Source organism: Sebastes umbrosus, chromosome 5 (genome assembly GCF_015220745.1).
Source record: "Sebastes umbrosus isolate fSebUmb1 chromosome 5, fSebUmb1.pri, whole genome shotgun sequence".
Classification (NCBI taxonomy): domain Eukaryota; kingdom Metazoa; phylum Chordata; class Actinopteri; order Perciformes; family Sebastidae; genus Sebastes; species Sebastes umbrosus.
The window spans coordinates 11,135,716-11,157,432 of NC_051273.1; the positions used below are offsets into that span (position 1 = coordinate 11,135,716).

The 21,717-nt window shown below is 41.4% G+C and overlaps 1 long non-coding RNA gene across 2 annotated transcripts in view; it reads right to left on the reverse strand.

Moving 5' to 3' along the window:
- The window catches only part of LOC119488415, a 174,117-nt gene that overhangs the window by 91,722 nt on the left and 60,678 nt on the right, over positions 1 to 21,717 (reverse strand). The window contains exon 1 of one of the 2 annotated variants that reach the window (XR_005206965.1): positions 710 to 1,379. The exons of the other annotated variant lie outside the window; for it this stretch is intronic. This is a non-coding gene — a long non-coding RNA (uncharacterized LOC119488415). Of the gene's footprint in view, positions 1 to 709; positions 1,380 to 21,717 lie in introns of those variants that run through there. 2 annotated transcript variants of the gene reach the window in all.

The window sequence follows — 21,717 nt, forward strand, 5'->3', positions numbered from 1 at the left end:
AGAATAAGCTTTGAACTTGTTCTTAACTTCTTAAATGTTGTACTTTGAATGTCTTACATCCAAAGTAAAATCATTCTCAATTCCCACAAAATTTCCGTCTGCAGGTCAGGAGACAGCGTAGAGGTATGAGAGGAAAAGAGGAAAAGTATGCATAGTATCAGTATTCATACTTGTTTTTTTGAGTATGCTGTAAATGTATACTAGTATTCTGCCATAATGAAGAAAACTGAGGAAAAGCTGTTTCAAACTGCTAATATAACAACATGATGTCACTCTCATGACTCCAAGAAGAACATCTGAAAGCAGAATCCAATACAAACGGTGGAAAAAAAAAGATCACTATCGACTCGATGTGAGCTCCACCTCTCTTCATCTATCTGCAGGAGCCTCATCAGACGCAGCGGGACAGGAAGGAGACATGTGGAGGGAGACCACAGAGATGTCAACACACACACACACACACACACACACACACACACACAGGGACAGAAACCTCACTCTGAGCTGCACCGCAGGCATTTTGCTACCAGATCACATCTGCATGAAAACACAGTCAGGAAAGCCTGCATGGAAACTCTTCATGGCCTCTGACAGTTCACACTCTCTACATCTGCACCCACACCTGGAATTAAAACCAATCAGCCAATCAAACTATTCTGTGTCGGTAACAAAGTCACGGATTCGGTCAACCATTCAGCCGTCAGCTTACCTTGCAGTGATGTCATGGTTGTCGTTATGACAAGGCCTACGGTCCTGTTGTCTGATTGGACGTCGGCCGCTGTCCAAATCATGCATTACATCCATGGCAGGAAAAGCAAAAAAAAGACTCCCCCTTTCGTAAAGCTGGGACTTTTTCTGCCCATATTTTGGTTTCTGGTTGTCTTGCTACCTGTCTCACCTCCAGCCCAGTCTAGGTCTTATACCTTAACTGGTTTAGACATCTTCTTCAGCCTAAAAACAGTCTTCTCCTAACACTCATTCAGCACAAACGTGATTTATTTCTGACTATTTCAACCTTTGCCACCCTAGTCTCAGTTGTCTCCCAGTTCTTCTTCACTATCACTTTATCTTGCCTACCTGGCCTCCTCCTCCTCCTCCTCCTCCTCCATGTGACACTTTCTCCTAACCTTATCCCTCGTCTTTAACCCGCCTAGCATTCCTCTCCCAGCTATGGCACCTTAATCGCGGCCTCTCCTCATCTTCACCTTTCTCCCACCTTAGCCTGTGTCCACCCCGCCCTTCCACCTTCACACTTTCCTCCCCCAGCCTCGGAGCTCCTACCCCGGCCTGGGCTCTCCCTGTCCCTGCCTCTCCTCCAGCCTGCCTTCCCCTCTACTCTGCCTCCCTCAGCCCCAGCCTTCTGCTCAGTGTTCAAGGGGAGAGCCAGCTAAGAATGCTGTGGCTCTAGACGTTTTGTCCAAGCCCTAGGTCTCTTTCACTGAGGCAAGATTAGTTCATACAAAAACTCAACAATACACCACTGAAAGCCATTGTTGATATTCAACATTTTTCACATAGCGGAGCAGAATAGACAATGTGGCAGCCGGGAAAGCCCGAAGCGGACTAGCAGGGTTGATGGCTGATGGTATCTCAGCCGAGCGAGGGCCTTAATCCCTTTTATACACACACAAGTACACACACACTCTCAACAGCCTGGAGACAGCAAAATCAATACTGCTCTCTCTCTCTCTCTCTATGTCTGTGTGTGGATCAGTGGGTGGGTGTGATACGGAGAAAAAAAGAGAATAGTACTGTTTGTACCTCTGTGTGTGTGTATGTGTGTTGGACTGTCTTGGCTCATATGCACTCTTAGATCTATGTACATAAAGGATTTCTCAAGGTTCTCCATCACAAGAACTTGTTAAAGCAACTTCACGACAACTTCACTTTAAAAAATAAGATGCAAAACATTGCTTGTGAAATTATGAATTTCACTTTCTATGAAATTCTTAACGAAACACAATCTTCTGGATTAAGGATCAAATCCAGATTATCTAAGTGACCTGATCTAAATTAAAGGTGCTAAATGCAAGATTGGGAGCATTACTATTGCTTACACATGGCTCTCAACGTGGCGACAGCAGAGCCGGTGGCTCTTAGCTAATGGTGCTAACAGTGAAAAAAACTGCAACAGTGCTGACAGAGTTAACAGTGTTAACCTGGGTGAGAACTAAAGGGCGGGCGCTACGCTTCCGCAACGGCGCCATCGGTCGGGGCGGCGATATCAGCTGTAACCGCCATATGACAGCAGTGCAGAGCGGCGGCCGTGATCTAGCCAGTGGGGCACACTCACATGCATGAACATGCACTAAAAGCAGCCGGCCCGGCGATGTCAACAAAGCACGGAAAAGTGCAGATTACAACACACAGAGGGAGAGTGACTTCAGTCTCTACTCAGGTAGACATTACTCCTTTATATGTTTATAAAGCAAATAGTTGTTTGATACTATATTAATGCTCTGAATATCCCATAGAGCACCATTAAGGCTAGCTGGGGCTTAATGATAAAGGCTGTCGACTTTCAGTAAAATAATCATGTTATCTTTTCACAAAACTGATATTTAAATTATTGATACAAAGCAAATTATAATTAAAAACGATCAAAATCAGTTTTTAGATTTAGTGGTTCTTTTTCTAATGTGATGAATACTAGTGACAGTTTGTTGTATGTAACATCAATTGAATCCTTTTATATGTTATTTGCCTATATTTGACATTTTATTTGGGGCACCCAAGGTTATTACCTTATGCACATAAAACCAATATATTATATCAATTCTCAGGACTTTGAGGGCTCTGTGATTTTATTATATATAGCTTGTGATATCAATTTTAGCCAAATCTGCCGACCCTCATATGAATTTAAGTTTCTTGAAAGAACCGATTTGTAAATGTACTTAAGCAAACTTTTTGGAGCCTGATACATCATACCTAAGGTCAAAAGGTATTGTGCTTTACACTAGTAATTAAAAACACTACAAAAAATATTCTGATTATTCTAATATTTAGTATTCAGATGCTGAAATATAATTTGCCATAAAACAGTAGAAAAAATCCTCTGAGTAAATGTCATGCATTCAAAATCTTACTAAAAGTATCAAAGTAATATCAACAAAATGTACTTAAAGTATCAAATGAAAAAGTACTCATTATGCAGCAGAATAGTCAAAGTATTTAAGTACTTTATATACTGTTGGGAAGTTTAATCTCTAACAATTCATCATATTTTAAAATATAAGTCTCAATCTGCTAATTAAATGGTAACTATAGTTGTCAAATAAATGTAGTATAAAGTATAAAGTAAAGTAGAAATACCTCAAAATTGTACTCAAGCACAGTACCTGAGAATTCGTACTCTCCACCACTGCATTTGTCTGCCACAGTTAGTGTCAAAATCATACACATTTCTGAACGAAAACTGGGTCGTCAGTCCAACAAATCACAACTATGGACTACAAAACTAACCTCAAAAGTATTTGAAATCTGACACACCTCATCTCGACTGTTACTATCCTGAAGTTTTTTTCTCAAAACAGAAATGTACTCTCCGTAATCTTCTAAAAGTGAGAACTGAATCAGCTTCAGAAATGTTACCTTGACACACTGGAATGTGGAATGTAAATTGCATTTCTAGAAGATTAATAGCGAAGGAAGCAATAAAATGAAAAGTGAATTGACGGGGAGGAAAAAAAAAATGTAAAATGTAAATAAACTACTTCTCAAGTTTCAGTCACAAGGACGGAGCAGGTTTGTGACTCTGGACCTGGGATCGGTCTGCAGCAGCCCTTTATGATTACAGCTGGGTAATGTAATGAACGCCCTGTCATGTAAAACTCATAAATCATGTCACGCCAGCGGAAACATTTCATAAAACATGATTAAAAGTGTCGTGTAACATTGGGAGCGACGTCGCCTGAGTGAGACATGTTAATTGTGCACTAATGATATGTAATGAATGTCATCAGCCCCGAGGCTTCGGCTAACGAGCTAAATGAACTGGCACTAATGGGCCTGTTAGCTTATCGTAGCGCTAACATTAGCTAGCATAATAGAGGGTTCATCCTCTGCTGACAGCGGCCGACGGCTGTGAGTGGTACTGAGGTGTCATATTACAATTAGATACTGCTTCTTAAATGCTTTTTGACAACAACAACAAGATAACAAAGACTCGGAGGGGCTTTTGACACACAGACAGCTAATCATGACCACACAAAAACAGACTTAGTTCTTATCCATTCGCATTTTTGCTTTGCCCTCAGATCCTCCTCCTCCTCCTCCTCCTGCCCTCCACCTGGACTCCAGATCCAGATCCGGATCCAGCTGCCAGGCTTTCCCAGGACCCCCAAGTCCGCTAGGTAGCAGAGAGGAAGAAGAAGAAGAGGAGGAGGACGAGGAGGGAGGGAACAGGGGCCTTCTCTTTCTCTCTCTCTCTTTCTTTTCAATTGACCAATTGACAGCTGATTGATGGCTATCTCCTCAGCCCGACAAAGAGCAGCATTAGCATGACTAAAGCAATGTACAGTAGAGTGGGGCAAACAGTAAATTACATGTTACCCCCCTCACTCCCCCATCTCTCTCTCTCTCTCTCTCTCTCTCTCCCTCTCTCTCTCCTCCACTCACTCCCTCAGCCGAACACCACGGCAGGCAAACAAAACAAAACAAAGTATGCTTTTTGTCCCTCCTGTGAGCCATTAAACAGTACAGCTTGACAGCTTCTTCAGAAGGAGACACACAAAAGGCCTGACAGAGAGAGAGAGAGAGAGAGAGAGAGAGAGAGAGAGAGACGTTAAAACACACACACACACACACACACACACACATACACACACACAGAGAGAGAGAGTACCATTTGAATAAGATGCTGACCTTGGGGAGGGTTGCCGTGGTGTGGTTTGGGATGGCTGTGTGTGTGTGTGTGTGTGTTGGAGGGGTACACCAAAGGACAACAGGGATCTGGGAGGGAAACAGGAGACACATGAGGGGTGTGAACTGTGGAACTGAAGGGATGGATAGATGGACGGATGGTCCTCCAAACGCAACAATAAAATAGGTCATTTGTTATTTCCTTCCATATCAACAGGATGACGGCGTTCAACCTCTGTGTTTGAGGTTTAAGGTGTCAGTATGTTTCAAACAAAGTGATTGTTTGAAACCTGCGACACTATGAATGCCTCTGAGTAGGGCTGCACATTTAATCCAATATTAATCGAGATTTCGGCTTCTCACAATTAAATGAACATGATCGACTGCGATGTTGATGTTTAAAATGCGTGCACCGCCCATAGAAAACTCTGCTGCGCTTCCTAAACTAACAGCCGGCCAGTTTATTCATTACACATTTATTATTATGAGTCTAACTTTGATGCAAAAATGTGTACATTATCAGGAATGCAGCACAACATGGAAGTGAATGAAGAGATATTTTGTCCCTAAAATCAATATATAATCTTGATTAGGGCTGCAATTAACAATTTTTTTCCTTGTCAATCAGAGAATTTTTATGATTTTTTCTTAGAAAATCACTCAAATCGATTCATTTAATAGTTTACTTATTACCTTATTTCATGGGCTATTTGGGGATTTATACATTATTATTACATATTTATACTATACTATATATATACTGTATATAAACAATTAAAAAACAAAGCATCCGAATTGTGATTTGGAGGTTGAATACCATGGCAACGGTCAAAGCTTCGGTACATGGAATTTGAATGGACTGGATGATAAAGTACAGTATGTACATGTGAAGATGTTCCTCTTCACTGTTTGAAAGGTGAGCACATCAACAATGGTGTAAATTAAAGCCGTACACAGGGCATCCCTTGATGGATGGATGGATGGATGGATGGATGGACAGAGGGGTGACCACATACTGGCCCGGTCTCCTCTCTCCCTCCGTCTTTTCCTGTCTCTCCCCCACTTAGGCCAATCTGTTCTCTAATTGTTCATTCATGGTGTGAATCTTTAAATAGGAGGCCCTAGCCTGGCGCTAAGATAATGACTCGCTCTGTGTCGTTAGCTAGCGAGGCTAAATTACCGCTCGGCGCAGAGTTACCATGGAAATAGGCCACAATGAGAGTGATTAGTCTTGTGTCTTTTACACACCGAGACGCTTTGCAATTCAGCAGGAAACGCGGAAACCCTCCTCCGTTCCCTCTCTCTCGCTCTCTCTCTCTGCATCTACTGCAGATTGTATTTTCAGAGTCAGTTGCATTAATAGCAAGGCATGTATACTTAGGTTGCCTCTTGGGAATTAATGAGAATTAGTATAACTTTGTACAGCTGTTGTCTGTTTGTTTTGCATCTGATTAGTCAGGAAAGGCTGTCAAATACACATCAGATAGGGACTGTAAAGATATCAGTTTCATCTTCAATTTAGTTTTATTTGCAGAGTCAACAGACACTTAAAGATGCGTCTTTCTTTCCATGAGTTTCTATGACAACCTTTTTCAATTATAAAGTCACAGCGTCTGATCCTGAGGGTTTTCTTTTCCTTTACTGGGGCAAGGACTTCTACTAGAGTTTAATGTCTTTGTGGAGATTTGTAGCAGCTAAGTGTAGATTTATTTTGTTAGATATCTTCATTTTGGAAACCTTTTCTTTATTAACTGGATCATTGTGTGTCACTTTGTGTCTCTTTCTTCTTTTTTTTAGCTTTCCTTTGCACTCTGTTTGCTTCATCTTTCCCTTTTCTTCATGAATGATCGTCTATTTGTTGCTCTGTTTTCTCTGACTCACGTTTGTTCCTCTCCATTGCCGCCTCTTCTGCTCTTTTCCTCTGTTGATCAACATACAAACTCTTTTCTCTGTGCAGGTGTGTGTGTGTGTGTTGCTCATCCACATGTGAGCATCCTAGGGGTGAGTGTGAGTGGCACGCCGCTGATACACAACAGGAGAGTATTCTGCCCACTTCCTATTTGCCTCTCTCCCAAACAAGGCGAAAAAAGGCAGGAGAGTAGATTATCTGTCTCAGTGTGAGGTTGCCAGTCAATGTGAACATCAGGAGTAGAGAAACTGAAATAGCCATCATTACCTGGTCTGCTGCTGGCACCCACTGAGAGGTCTCTGCGTGTGTGTGTGTGTGTATCTGTGTCTGCCAGTCAAACCAGTGGTCTCCAGAAGACCAGTGATCATAATATTTCTCACCAGTGGAGGATGAATGCTAATCAGTGGAGGAGTGATATGATGATTCAGCATTAGAGCAGTGTACAGCGTTGGTTTTAAATATTTTCATACGTATCAAAGTGACTTCAGATGTGTGTAAAAGTTTTCATCTTTCCATTACCGAGTTACTTATTGGCATACTGTGGTGTTTTATGAGAAAACGTAATTGCTATTGAGCTGGTGGGCACTGATTGGTTTTGGCTCGACTATTTTTTTCATGCGGCCGGGTCACAACTTTTTTCTTTTCTTTCTAATTAATCTGCTAAATGAATGCTTTCTTAACATCACACAAAGCAGCTTGATCGGTTTGCTATCTCAGCTTTATTTGAATCAGAATGTGAAACACGTGATTGAATTTTTTTTATTTAACCTGGTGAATCCACATCCTCAGATATTTGCTTGTGACCCTTTGCCAATTCCAACCTGGTATGATAAGTACAGATTTCTTTAACTCTGGGCTACACAAAATTAAATTATCCGTTCTAATTTGTTGCCAGATTTGATACCAATAAAATTCCACCTTTTTTTCAATTACATTTTGGGTCAGAGTTGAATTTAGTGGTGGAAAATCAAGGTGATGCACACCGTTTCCACTCACACAGCAGTTTAAAGGAGTGTAAAGACGGCCCTGTGCATGTTGAGAATCCAGCTAATAGGTTTCTCATGTGGTCATGCAAAGCAAAAAGATGTCCTTTGGTTTTGATCATCTGACTTGAATTCTTTAAATTCAACAGTGGAACTATATTATGTACACTATTATATCTAAGGATGTGTTGAAATGAACAACTTCCTGTCAATCTCTGGGGTCAGTGAGTGCATACATACAAATATAATTTTCAAGACCGATGAGACACATGTTCGAGTGTCATCAAAATCTCAGCTGAGTCGGTTAATGACTTCTGTTTCCGGGATTTTGGATAAGCTGATAAAGTCCACTTTCCTCTGCTGTTTCACTGGCTCGGACTCTAACATTTACACATACATGTAACATACACGTGTTGCTCTAAAAGAGGAACTCTCCTTGACACATATGAGTTTTATTTCGCCAACTTTTTCCAGCTTTTTGGTTTGGCGCTACCAACTTTATTCAAATAAAGGCAGTTCCTGGTTATTGTCTGATGCTTTCTAACAATCTATTACCCACCCAGGCCCGAGCTAATGCTCTTAGCACACATTACTAGCAGTAATCCTCATCTCCAAGCTAAAGCCGTTGTGTCTGGACAAGTGAGTGGGACTGCAGCAGTGACAGCAGGTGCTAAAGCCTCGGCTAACCCTGGCTAACGCCGCCTGAGCTCCATAAGACAGGAAATGCTGGGAGGGATACTTACCTACTTACTGAATTACGTACTTACTTATTACGCACACATGCATCACACACACTCACTGACTCACTCTCTCTCACACACACACACACACACACATGCACATAAAGGGCGGGGACTTAAAACAAAGGCGGCGTGCTGAATGGAGGAGATGATCGTTGGGTCACATCTACATGACAGTGCAGCACCGCAGGAAAACGACGGGGCTTCCTAAACCCCTGGAAAGGCTACCGTTAGCCCTCGGGCCTGTATTCTCACATTGTGTGTGTGTGTGTGTTAGCTGAAGAATAACACATTTGAAATTCTAACTACCCTTTATTGTTAAGATTAACGCCGCATAAATCACTGGCATTAGCACCTGGTAAAACTTTAACATCTGTTAAAACGGTGATATTAGCTGTGCCAGCCCTTAAACCCTTGACGTCAAGAGAGTCAATATTTATTTCTTCACCAGTGTGAAATGCGTCTTTTTGGATCTGAACATACAGATATTTGTTTTCTGTATAATAAATCTGGGTTTAAACAGAGCCGAGGGAGAGAGGAAAGTCAGTTTCTAGTTTCTGTTAAACAAGCCTGGTTGTTCAAGTCTCTCTATTGTTCTAAAAAACTCCTCATGGTCACAGTAATTTAGAAATAAAAGCTACTAGTTAGAGTGCTCCTGCTGTATTGATTTGCTCTGTCAGAAAAGGTGGAAAAGGTGAAATTACCTGAGTGCCGAACAAAAAAGTAAAATGATAACCTGTCGACATGACGGGAAAATCCACGACAGTAACAAAGAGAGAGCTGAACCCAAATATGCAAGAAAAGAAGAAACCTCACCAAAGCTTGAGGCAAAAAAAGAAGTAAAAATTATACTGCTAGCCCTGTATGAAATAAACCCTCATCAAGAGGAAACAATAGAGCAGCTAACAGATCTTGGTTAGAGAAAGATTGTCTTCTTGAGAAAGTCAAACTTGAGGCACAAGAAACAAAATAAATGAGTAGCATATGAATGTGATTTGTAGGAGACAGGGTTGTTTAAAGTGTTGCTGCTGGTTAAAATCTAAAATATGGTATTAGGACTCAGACTTGACAGATGCTTACTTTTAAATGACTTGCATCCAGGGAGAAAAAGAATGGGACATAACACATCTTTCAAAAAATTAAAAGATTGGGCACTCTCCCACAAACAAAAAACATTAAAGATCATGTGTACTGTATTTAAGATTCCAGTGATTACAAGATCACATGTACAAATTGCTCTGTTTCAAACACCAATGATAGTTTTGAAACATGAGATTTGTTTAAGAGAGTCCACTTACTGAAGTCACTTTACTTAATGGACCAGTGTGTAACATTTAGGGGGATCTATTGGCAGAAGTGGAATATAATATTAATAAGTATGTTTTCTTTAGTGTATAATCACCTGAAAATGAGAATCGTTGTGTTTTCGTTACCTTAGAACGTGACGTTTATATTGACATTGGGAGCGGGTCCGCTTCACTGAGTCCGCCATGTTGCACCGTCATGTTTCTACAGTAGACCCAGAATGGACAAACCAAACTCTTAACTTTTCCTGCTTGGGCCGGAGTCGAAAATGTTACTCGCTCCTGTCGCCGCTGCTCTCCCTCTTGCTTCACCACTCACTTCCGACACACTCTCTACACACTGGCTCTGCTCCAAATGACCTATGCTACTCTTAAAACAACTGATGGCCAATCACATTTTTGCGTTGGCCCCCGTAGCTCTCCAACACGCTTGGCACACGGGAAAGGCCTTAGTTGGTTGCAATCTCCTCACCTCATCGCTAGATGGCGCCAGATCCTACACACTGCACCTTTGCATATTGCAACCAACTAAAACGTGTCCCATGTGCCAAGCATGTAGGTGGCCAACGCAAAACGTACAAAACATGAATAGCCTATCTAGAGCCAGTGTTTGGTTTGTCCGTTCTGGGCTACTGTAGAAACATGGTGGCCGGCTACGTGAAGAGGACCCGCTCCGTATGTAGATATAAATGGCTCATTCTAAGGTAAACTAAAACAGAACGATTCTTATTATCAAGTGATTATACACTCAAGAAAACATAGTTATTTATGTTATATTCCATTTCTGCCAATAGATCCCCCTAAATGTTACAAACTATTCCTTTTAGAGATATGACATGGATATAAAAAATTATAAGGGAAGTGGTATTTTGTAGTGTGATTGGATCAAACAAGGTCACTCTGGTGAGAATGCACTCTGTGCAATGTGTTTATATTGGGAAAATAGTATTTTCACTGCAGCTATATCCTTGCTGGTGAAGGGTTGGAACATGCCACAAGTTGAATCATCAGCACTGTGAGTAGAAATGTCATCACCGCTGACAGAAGCAACAACGTGTGCTCTTCACTGGCCCACCAGGAAGACATACAAACACTGGACAATCATGGTTCCTACAGCCAAGCAAATACATGCTGACACCACAACATGTTAGTCTTTGTTGCCACCAGCGTGCGGAGAAAATGAGATGTGTTCACAAAATAAACCATTTCTTCACGGAGCTTCCCTGTGAGATTCTCATTACTGTCTTTTCATTGATGGAAATGTGACAGGTTGTTTCATGGTACTCTGATTATCAGACTTTTGTAAAGAATCAGGAGAGGATGTTCTGACCTCTCTTTGTTGGAGGTCGGGCGATTTCTTTTGCGGTGAAAACTATCAATCAACATATTGATTAGCACTAATTAGGATCAATCTCACTGTGTTTAGCTCAGCGGGTGAAGTCTGCGGTGTGTGTTTGAGCGGTCATGCATGTATGTGGCTCCATATGTGTGTGTGTACGTTTGCCTGTATACATTCCTCCGAGTGTGTGTGTGTGTGTGTGTGTCTTTGTCTCGGCTGTCACCCTGAAGGTTATCTCCGTGGTGGCAGCATCGTCAGGTGACAGCCGTCTCCCATGATGCCAAGCGAGACGTCAAACTGTCCTTCCAACCAGGGTTCCCTTGACGACTAGAGTAACACACACATACACACACACACACACACACACACACACACACTAACACACACACAAAGACACGTACACACCAAACTCACCCTCTTCTAGTAGGTGAAAGGTGTGTGCGTGTGTGTGTGTGTGTGTGTGCGTGTGCATCAGAAGGGCTGCTCAGACTTTGATAAGCTATCACATGTCCCAGGTGATGGTCTCTAACAGCACATCAGTCCAAAGGCACTGCCTGACAACCGAATCAAACGCACCCAGACCAGACATCCTGGCAACCCAAACCAAACAAACCCAAACTGACAATATATATATTATACATACATTTCCCTGAAACACACTCGCAAGAAGGAGAGCCTTTTATTGTGACTGTTTACCCAAAAAGGAAACACCCCTGATAAGAAAGTGTATTTTAGGGACACGCCGGTGGTTCAGTTTACTAATGCGTTCACCATGTCGGACAGCGGAGCCACATGAGGGCCTTATAGTTCCGCAGGCCGCAGTGATGCTAAGCTTTCACTGCTGCCATGTTTCTGTGCTGCACTTTCTAAAGATCACTTGTCAATCAAACGGTATAATCCAGCATTTTTCTGTGGGTGCTCTTTTCACCTGCTCCTGCTGACCATCTTCTTCCTATTTCTATAACATACTAAGCCTTACAGGACGAGCTGTTAAAGGGATATTTTGGGTGTTTTTGAAGTGGGGTTGTATGAGGTACTTATTCATAGTCAGTGTATTACCTATACAGTAGATGAAGGTCGGAACGCCTTCAGCTTGGAGAAACAGACAGGAGTACCAGCATGGGAGCAAAGCTATATACGGTACTGCTGTGGACGGGGCTGGCAGCAAAACATATTTTAGCCATCTAAAAGAAAGGCGCATGTAAAAAAAAATCAATATCAGTTTAAGAGTACGCTATATTTAGAATATTTTCCGATGGGGAACTGAACTGAAAGTGAAACGAATCAGATTGTTGTTTTCATTCATTGCTGTGTTTATATTCATTATTATTGACAGCTGTACGTAAGAAATTGCCCCTTGGGAACTTTAAAGCCTTATTCTACTCTGCAGTGCTGGGTTTGGCTTAAATTTGGGTGCAAACAATGACCAACACCTCTAGAGGGCAGTGCTCAAAACAAAACTACAGCTTATTACAACTGGAATTGTATTTTCGTGGCTTGGGTCATCGTTTTATCGGTTCTGATGATTACTGTACTCAAAGTAATTTCCTGAGATCTGGGAACGGCAACATCGCAAAACAAAAACGACCCAATGGGACAAAAAACTCAAGATGTCAGACAATCAAGTTGAAAAAACAAACAAACAAACAAACAAAAAAACAGGTTAGCCGAACTTATTTCGAAGAGAAAACCAAGACGAACAATATAACCCAAACTGTGCTTTGTAAACATCCAGACGTCCTGGTTCAACCCACCACTTGCCAAAGTCGTGCACAAACCTTTAGCTTTACCTCCAAATAAATCCGTTTAGACCATTTGTCAAGTTGAATGTCATGTTTCTTAGCTATCTCACCTCCTCAGCATCTCATCAATTATTCTGATGCTATCATATCTAGAACTGAAATAAAACCCAAGTTGTAATAAATTGTAGTTGTAGGGGTCATGATTCAAACAAGAAACTGTAACAGAGCTCTTGTAAACAAAGTGACAAGAAGCCTATTGGTTAATATTGGCTGGCATGAAAAAAACACATGAGTTCAGGTCAACAGTTTAACATTAGTATGTATGGTATATTAAACTGCAAGAAACACTGATGCTTCATGAATCCAATTAAGTCACAATTTAAATCTTCCTCAACCATGGATTACAGTACTTTTTACAAACAAATTCTACCTGTGGTATGTGTGTAAGGACAATAATCAAATCTAAGGTGTCTTAATATAGAAAATAATGGACTTCACTTCCACTTTGATTATCATGTATGGATCACAGTTGGTACCAAGTTGAGAGAGTAGCAAAATATCTACAGTATGTTTTTGAAATTGTTGTGGATTATAGGCTGACATGTCTTCCTTTAGGGGAAGGAAATCGAGCAGATTCAAATAGATATTTCTGAAGCTTAGTCATAGCTCTGTTTTATGTACCCCCAAATAAACAATCCACTAAGCAACTGTTATCTCCTTTGAGTTCAACATTTATTTAGTGTTTCAGTGCTGCAGAATCAAGGAGCACTACAGGGAATAATTCACACCTTAATATTATACACACAGACACACACACCCTCAGCATGCCTTGTACAATTACAGAATTACAGCATCTTGGAAATGAGACATGACAGAAAGCATGCTCGCTCTGTAGAGAGCGGTTTCCTTACACACACACACACACACACCTCTCCCATAATGAAGTGTTTCCCGTGCATGTGATGTCAGTGACACAGGTTCCATTACCTGGCATGTCACAACGTTGCCCCGGTGATGGCCTGTCAGATACTGTTTGGTTGCTATGGCGAGAGACATTGAAATCCACATGATTCAATAATGCAAGGCTTTGATTGGTTTAGCTGTTGAAAATGATTCAGCATAACATGGTGTGTATGTGTGTGTGTTTGTGTGTTTGTGTGGTGTGTTCTGTTGTACTTCAAAACGTTGCTGGTCATTATTTCTCCAGCAGCTTATTGCTATATGAGTTAACTAATATTATTTCACGGCTATGTTGAATACTCGATTCGGATTGGTCAATCACTGCATTCTACAGTCTGTTATTTCTTCATAGCAGACCGTTGCTATGTATAACAGACCGTTGCTATGGTCGCAGTTATGATGTCGGACTCTGGCGGACCGTACATAACTGTACATATAAAATGATTTAAGAGATGCTGGATCATTTAAACAATATTATCATATGATATCAATATTTCATTTTTAAATATCACGGTTATCGTCAATTTCAATATGGCAACACCCCTCACTCAGGGTAGATAAAAAAAACACATGCATTTATAGTATGTTTGTATATTTATCGCTTTGATTCTGACAAGTGTAAATGTGTCGAAAAAAACAAATGCGACAAGGAAAGCTGATCACACACACACAAACACACACAAACACACACACACACAGTACGGTGCGTAAATGAGCTCTAGATAAGAGAGGAGGAGGAGTTTCGGTTCCATGCCGTTGAGCTCTACAGTGGCTCTTGTGTGTTTTTTTTTCCCCCAACGGAGGGAGAAAATAAGAATAATTGATTTCACTGTTTTCTTCTGGTGTCAGATCTGCTGCCGTTTATCATCATCAAATCTATCGCTCTGTCCTTCTCCCTCTCTCCATCCCTCTCCCTCTCTCCTTGTTTGTTCTGCTAATTAACTTTATTACCCTGATAGCTCCCCACTGCCTCTGACGAAAACAATTACCATCTCTCTCTCTCTCTCTTCCCTCATCATCCCTCGCTCTCTTTCTCTTTCTTTCCTGGCAGAGAGCAGTAATTAGTCCTGAGGCTTTGCTGCTGCTACACTTACTATCCGTCCGTCTCTCTCTGTATGGCTCTCTATGATTTCATCGAACTATCTGGAGACTTTTTGAAAACTTCTGAGATAAGAAAAAGTTAAAAGTGAATTAGGTTTGCATGGTTCCAGCAACTAAATTTCCTTAAACCTTCAGTATGCAGAATGTTTTTGGCATCATTGTACACAAATTCCATAATAACCTTTCAGCATATTGTAATTCAGGTGTTCTGAGAGAAACTAGACTCCTGCGCCTCCTCTTGGCTCTGTTTTCAGGCTTTAGAGAAATCTAGCCCGTGACGGGAGACTTTGGCCAATCACAGGTCATTTCAGAGAGAGAGAGAGTGTTCCTATTGAGCGTTCCTATTGGCTGTGCTCCGGCTGGTGGGCGGTGCTTGGTATTTCCTCAACTGTTCTCAATATGGCTGCCTGGTCACAAACTTTCTCATTTTACAACTAAACAGTACACTACAAGATGTTTCTGAAAACATTTGAGGAAAGAAATAGGCATTACAGTAACAGAATATTGATTCATATTTGATCAGCGCTGCCTAGTTTGACCATTTGATCGGCGATTGCGAGTGATTGACAGCTGCTCAGAGACGGCAAGACTGCAGCTCGGCTCTGATTTGTTGTTTTTTGACACAGAGGCACATGATTTTTTAACTGTCTCATGCACTACTGTCAGGATTGGGTGAACGTTTTATAAAAAAAAATAAAAAATTCTCTACTGTCTGCTGCTTTAAGGAACTATATTTTACGGGTCCATACATTTCCTAACACAGATAGCATGTTAATACCAGGTGTAAATGAGGTCAATGTGTCACATTCAATTTTTATTGTATAATCATTTAGCATCTATTATAGTAATACATCAAGAAAGTTTTTTTGCTGAGGAAATTAAAAAAAAAAATCCATTAAGCTAAATCAATGCATCATAATTTGCATGAAAATAATAATTTGCATGAAACCAAACTACTTTCTGTGTCCCTCAATGTCTGTTACTCCCCCTCTCTCGTTTTCTCTCTGACATCCTGGCAATCTCTCTCTCCCTCTCTCTCTCTCTAGTGGCAGACAGGACAGCATTACATTGTCAGTGGTAATTTACCTCTCATCTGTCTTCACTAATTATTGTCACATTCATCAGATTCATCAAGGCAAGAGGGGTTCTTGCGGGGATTGCCCCATTTGCAGTTAATACAGCATCAACTGCTATTAGGCCCGAGAAACTGAGGTGTGTGAGTGTGTGTGTGTGTGTGTGTGTGTGTGACAAGAGAGGACAACGCGTATTCATCTCTAATTAGACCAAGCTGTGTGATTAATTATACAGTCCGCCTTTTTTTACTCCAAGGGCTGAGGATGATGTTGTTGATGGGAGGTAAAATAAATATAGAAGAGGAAGAAGGGGAAAAGATGGAGGGAGAGAATATGAAGAAAGAGAGATGTGGGAGATGTCGAGGCAGTGAGAGACGGAGTGGGAAACGGGACGTTGACATCAGGGGGAGGGAAGAAAGGCTGAAAAGAGAGCCGGTAAAATCCAGAGGGAGAGAGAAGAAGTGAGGGAACGAAGCAGAGGTGAAGTGTTTTGTCATGTGCTCTCAGTGTAATTCCCACCTGACAAAGAGGCCTTGAATCAGGGGGGAAATTGCAACTTGTCACCCAGCAAATAAACTGCCCTGATAACTGATTAATAACGCACACCTGGGACAGCTGCACACACACACACACTCACACACACACTCACTCACACGCAGATGTAGGCACATGCTGAGATACACTTGTAAACAGAGAAAGAGCCCACACAACGCCGCATACGACTTTTTGTGCATACAATTAGCGTGCGATGAGTATGAACACATATATACTGTATATGCACATTCACATTTTCATATAAAACCATTCAGAGGCACATATAACTGAAAACAAAAAAGCCATTTGACAAAAATTTTGCAATCTTTCAGAACAAAAAATAAGAGATTCGAAGCAGGTCATGGCTTTCTCATTTTAAGCTTAGTGAACATGTCCACAGAACAAGTTGTTGGTACATTTAACTGAGAATAGAAATAGCAAAATCAAGCATGTATGACTTTTTGAGGGATAGATATCAAACCTACAGTTTGGTATAGGAGTGAGGTACAGTTCCCTTTGTTAACACCTTATTTTGAAAACCGGACGTAGTCACACGTGTAGACTTCCGCTAACTTTGCCAAGTCCAGTGCTAGTTCTCCCGTCAGGTCCGTTCTCTTTATACATCCATGACAAGCTCCATCAGAGCCGTTTGAATGCATTTAACATAAATGTCAGTATATGGGTGCTCTGCAGTTGTAGCGTCGGCTGATTTGACCACGGAGATGCGAGTCACAGTTGGCTTGATCGCACGTTACCGCAATACGATAACGTTTCCTGTCCATGACAGAGTAAGCATGCAGCTTTAGCCATAATGTCTAGCTCTGCTTTTCGTGCAATGTGTGAAACCCAAAATGTTTCCATACTTTACTGTATGTGTAGTGTTTACCACTTTGGATTTGTGCAGGTCGTATCCACGCATAGCCGCCGCAGCCGGCTGCTGTTTGTTTTGGTTGAAGGATACGGAACGGATATGACGTCACGTTACTCAGACTACATCAATAAAAGTGTTAACTTCCTTCTACCTCTGCATAGACTCAAATGAAGCGAATATATCGATTCTTGCATTAAAAAAAAATAGAAATCAGTGTGTCAGCAGAGGTTTGGATTTTTCAGGTCACTTGTACTTTGTACCAATCTGTCACAATAAAAAAGTTGAGTGGACAAAAGGGCATTAAGCAATTTTTTTATAATGTATCTGTACGTTTTTAACGTAGAAGCTGTAATAAAGCAGCAACTGAGGGAAAAAAATCTGACCATCCAGTCCCCAGAGACAAAGACAACAACAATGGGAGAGAATTCAATTACAGATGGATAGAGCTTCTGATAGACGGAGAGGATCAGCTCTGTTCCTTCTTTTCCTTTCTCCTCTCCTGAGATGATACACACACACACGCACACGCACACGCACACGCACACGCACACGCACACGCACGCACACGCACACGTCAGTCAATATTGGTACACACTGACCCACCCAGGAAAAGCCATTTAGAGTGACATCTCCTCTTGGTGTTTATTATCCCCTTACACCTCTCTCCCTGCTCCCATAGCCTCGGCTGTATTTCTAAATGCTCGCACGTTCCCGGCCTCTGATCCTTGCTGTGATTGGACAACAACAGTGGGACCAGGACGAGGCCAGGCCAGGCCATGCTCGGTGCCCCCAAACTCTCACACTTCCCTCAGCACACACACACATACAGCAGGGCCATCTCCTCCAAACAAAACCTCTTCATCTGCAGCACAATGGAGGCTCTCCTGAAAGCCTATCATTTTCACTGGCACTGGGTCGAACGGTGACGGAGAGGAGGAGAAGGAGGAGGAGGAAGAGGAGGGGAGGGAGTGAGGAAGGGGACAGTGTTGAAAATTGGATCAGACCCGAGTGTTGTCATTTGGAGTTTTATCAGCGGAGCCCAACGCCCAAAAGGTCATCTGACATAATGGCTGATGAATTTAAAAAAAGCGCTGAGCAGGATTTTCATTTGCAATTTTCAATTTAGCCAGGCGGAGCCCCTCGCGGCAGCCCTCTCTGATAACCGTCTCCAGCCTGTCAGCGCTATCGCACCGCCTGTCACAAACATCAAGCAGCTGTTGCAACCAGAGCGGGACTTATAGAGAGATACAGACAGACAGAGACAGACAGGAGGAAAGAGAGATAAAGAGAGAGAGAAATAACAAATGTATTATTTTAATGAAAAATAAAGAGGCATAGAGGATGGCAAGGTCAGAAAGGTCAAGTCAAGAGTGTTTCAGTCATTGATATCTTTGCAGCTGTTATCACATCCTCACCAATCATCCTTACACATCATATAAGCATTGTTGAACTATTGTTCTTTCAAAACATTATTAATTTATTCTTTATTTTCTGGGCTTGTTTCACAATTACGTGGATTAGATACAAATTGATTTTGTAGGATTTTTACGAATTACAGTTTACAAACTGTGTTTGAGAACAGCCTGCAACATACCAGCCCAGTCGCACAGCAGTTTGTGAAATCGTAACGGAATAGAATGTATTGATTCGTGCACATAGCACGAAATCAAGTCGTATGTAATTCACGTAATTGTGAACCAGGAAGTATAAAGAGCGACGAACGCTGTGTAGGGAGGAGGTCAGGGTGGATGGGTGGGTCAAAAAACACAGGATTTTCACCCGGCGTTCATGTCCCGTTTGAAACCAGAAGTCAAAGTTGATTTGTTTGTCACGTAACTTCCGTACTTAAGTTACGGCACTTCCGGAGTTATTTTAACCCAAAACACGATCTTTTTCTAAACCTAACGAAGTAGTTTGTTGCCTAAGCCTAATCAAGTTGTTTCTGTGAAGACGAAAGTTTATTTTGAAAATATTGTATGCATGTAACGAGCAGAAATTGACACGTGTTGCTAGACATTCGTAGGAAAGCACACAAAAAATTAGGTATTTTTAACTTTTTTTGCGAAAAACTTTTCGTAAGATATCATACGAACACAGCAGCCCTGTAACTAATGACATGAATGAATAATGTTTAATTTTTGTTGACACTGTGGCAGAGGGGTGTTGATGCAAGAATATCTGAAGCTGCAGCTTGTGGTGTTGTTGTACTGAATTTAATTTTATCGGAAGATGTTACTCTTGTCACACTTTCTGGCAAATAGCAACTGAAATCATTCATACAGTACGTTAGTTATCCTAATAACCTTTTACTGATGTGTTTGTACATGTAGCACTTTGAAATGTGTCTGCTACAGCCTTAATAATAATAATCGTGGTGTACTGATGTACCTCAAACAACTGCTGTGCTGTAAACCTGCTCTGGTGAGTGACAGACGTGAGAATTTCCTGTCTGGATGTGTTGGACATTATCAGGCACTATTGTGCTTTAATTATACACAGCTATATATACCCGACTAAAACTAAAACTACTGCTGTTTATAGCTGAAATAATCATGTTTACATTCTTCCCTTCACTTTTCTAAGCTTTGATAGATCACAACATAAATCTGGTGTTACTGAAAAGGAAAAAAATACTATGTTTTTCTTCACATTGCTTGATGAGGTCGTCACTTTCAACAATTTCGACTTTACCAGGCTGACCAATATCTGCTCTTGAACAGGATATGATATAGACCAGCTTATTGTAAAAAGACTGTTACTTTCAATTCCTTGAAAGTAACAGTCTTTTATACTGAAGTGTCTCCATTTTACACTTTCAGTTTGTTTGCAATAGAAAAAGAAGAAAAGGATCATTAGCGTGAGCAGCCGTCTTGAGTGAGAGGACAAAAAGAATTAAATAAAAGAGGGACCTGCAGAGACTCAAAGTTCATCAGGGGGGACAAGCACTGAAAAAGGAACGGGAAATCTAGTTTGATTGACAAGTGTTGCTTCAAAATATGACAGCAATGAGCAATCAGAGAAGACAAAGTCAAGGACAACAACTTGAAGCAGATGTATTGGTTTTTGTCTATTTTGCACTCTCTGTCAACTTATTGTCACTTGTCATGGTGGCCGTTTTGGAGTACCGGAGTTGACCGTGATCTCCCCAGACATTGAGTTTATATCCATTCAGGCTAGAGGATAGAACCCCGGCTTTTCAGTGGGCTTGCTGTGCAGAGAAGCGCGGCCCGGAGCCAAGGTTTCCAGAGCAAACATCCTCACATAGCTGCTCCCCATCACTGCCTATTCATCCTTCTACATCCCACCTGACAGAACGAGAGAGAGACACAGACCAGCGGAGAGAGACGAAGGCTCTTGGCAGTGAATCCAGGCCTTGCTGGGTTCAGTTGAACAGCTGTGTCTAATAAAGTGTCTCGCCTCAAAAAAAAAAGGAAGAGGGGGATGAATGATGGAGAGATTTGGTTGAAAAGCTTAAATGACAGGGGCCAATTTCTCCTAACCAGGAGGAAAAGGTACAATGAGTCTACTGATTGGTGGATACTCAGGTTTAAAAGCTGACTGATTGGCTCCAAGAGGATCCTTCTATGCCTGTTTAGATCTATAGCATGTGGAAAGTCCTCCTACCCTGCATGTAGTCGGTGTTGGGACTGCAGTAAAAATGGAAACAATGCTGCTGCATGCCGGAAATCATGTGGAAAGACAAATCATTGTCAAATCTGCTCCAGGATACCGACACAATGTAGTGTTGCTTTTGAAAGTGGATTGTATGGATGGATCTTCAAACCAAAGAGATCTACATGCTCTAAACTTGTTTAAGGGGAAGTATACAAAACTGAGCCTAAGCAAAAAAATTCATAAGACAAAAGCTAATGCATGCACACTAACCAACCGTCTCCTACAAAACTACGTTCCATTATAACTAAGCTGTATTCTCAATCAGGTTTCCAGGGAGACATATTTCCTCCAAGATTACAGTTGCAGGAAAAACCGTCATTTTTAAAATATGGTTAATGTTGTAAATTGAAACAAAGCAAAGCAAAAATGCAACAAAACTACTTGGTTAGGTTTAGTAAAAAACATCACGGTTTGACTTAAAACCATAGTCTGTATGTAAGAAGTGCCGTAGTCACCGTGACATCACCCATTGGTTTGTGGACTGCCGTTTTGAAGCCTCGAGTTCGGCATTTTGGCCATCGCCATCTTGTTTTTTGGCCGTAACCATCTTGGTTTTGCAACAAGAAATGACACGAGAGGGTGGAGCACAAGTACATCCGAACACTGAATAAGTCATTTTTGGG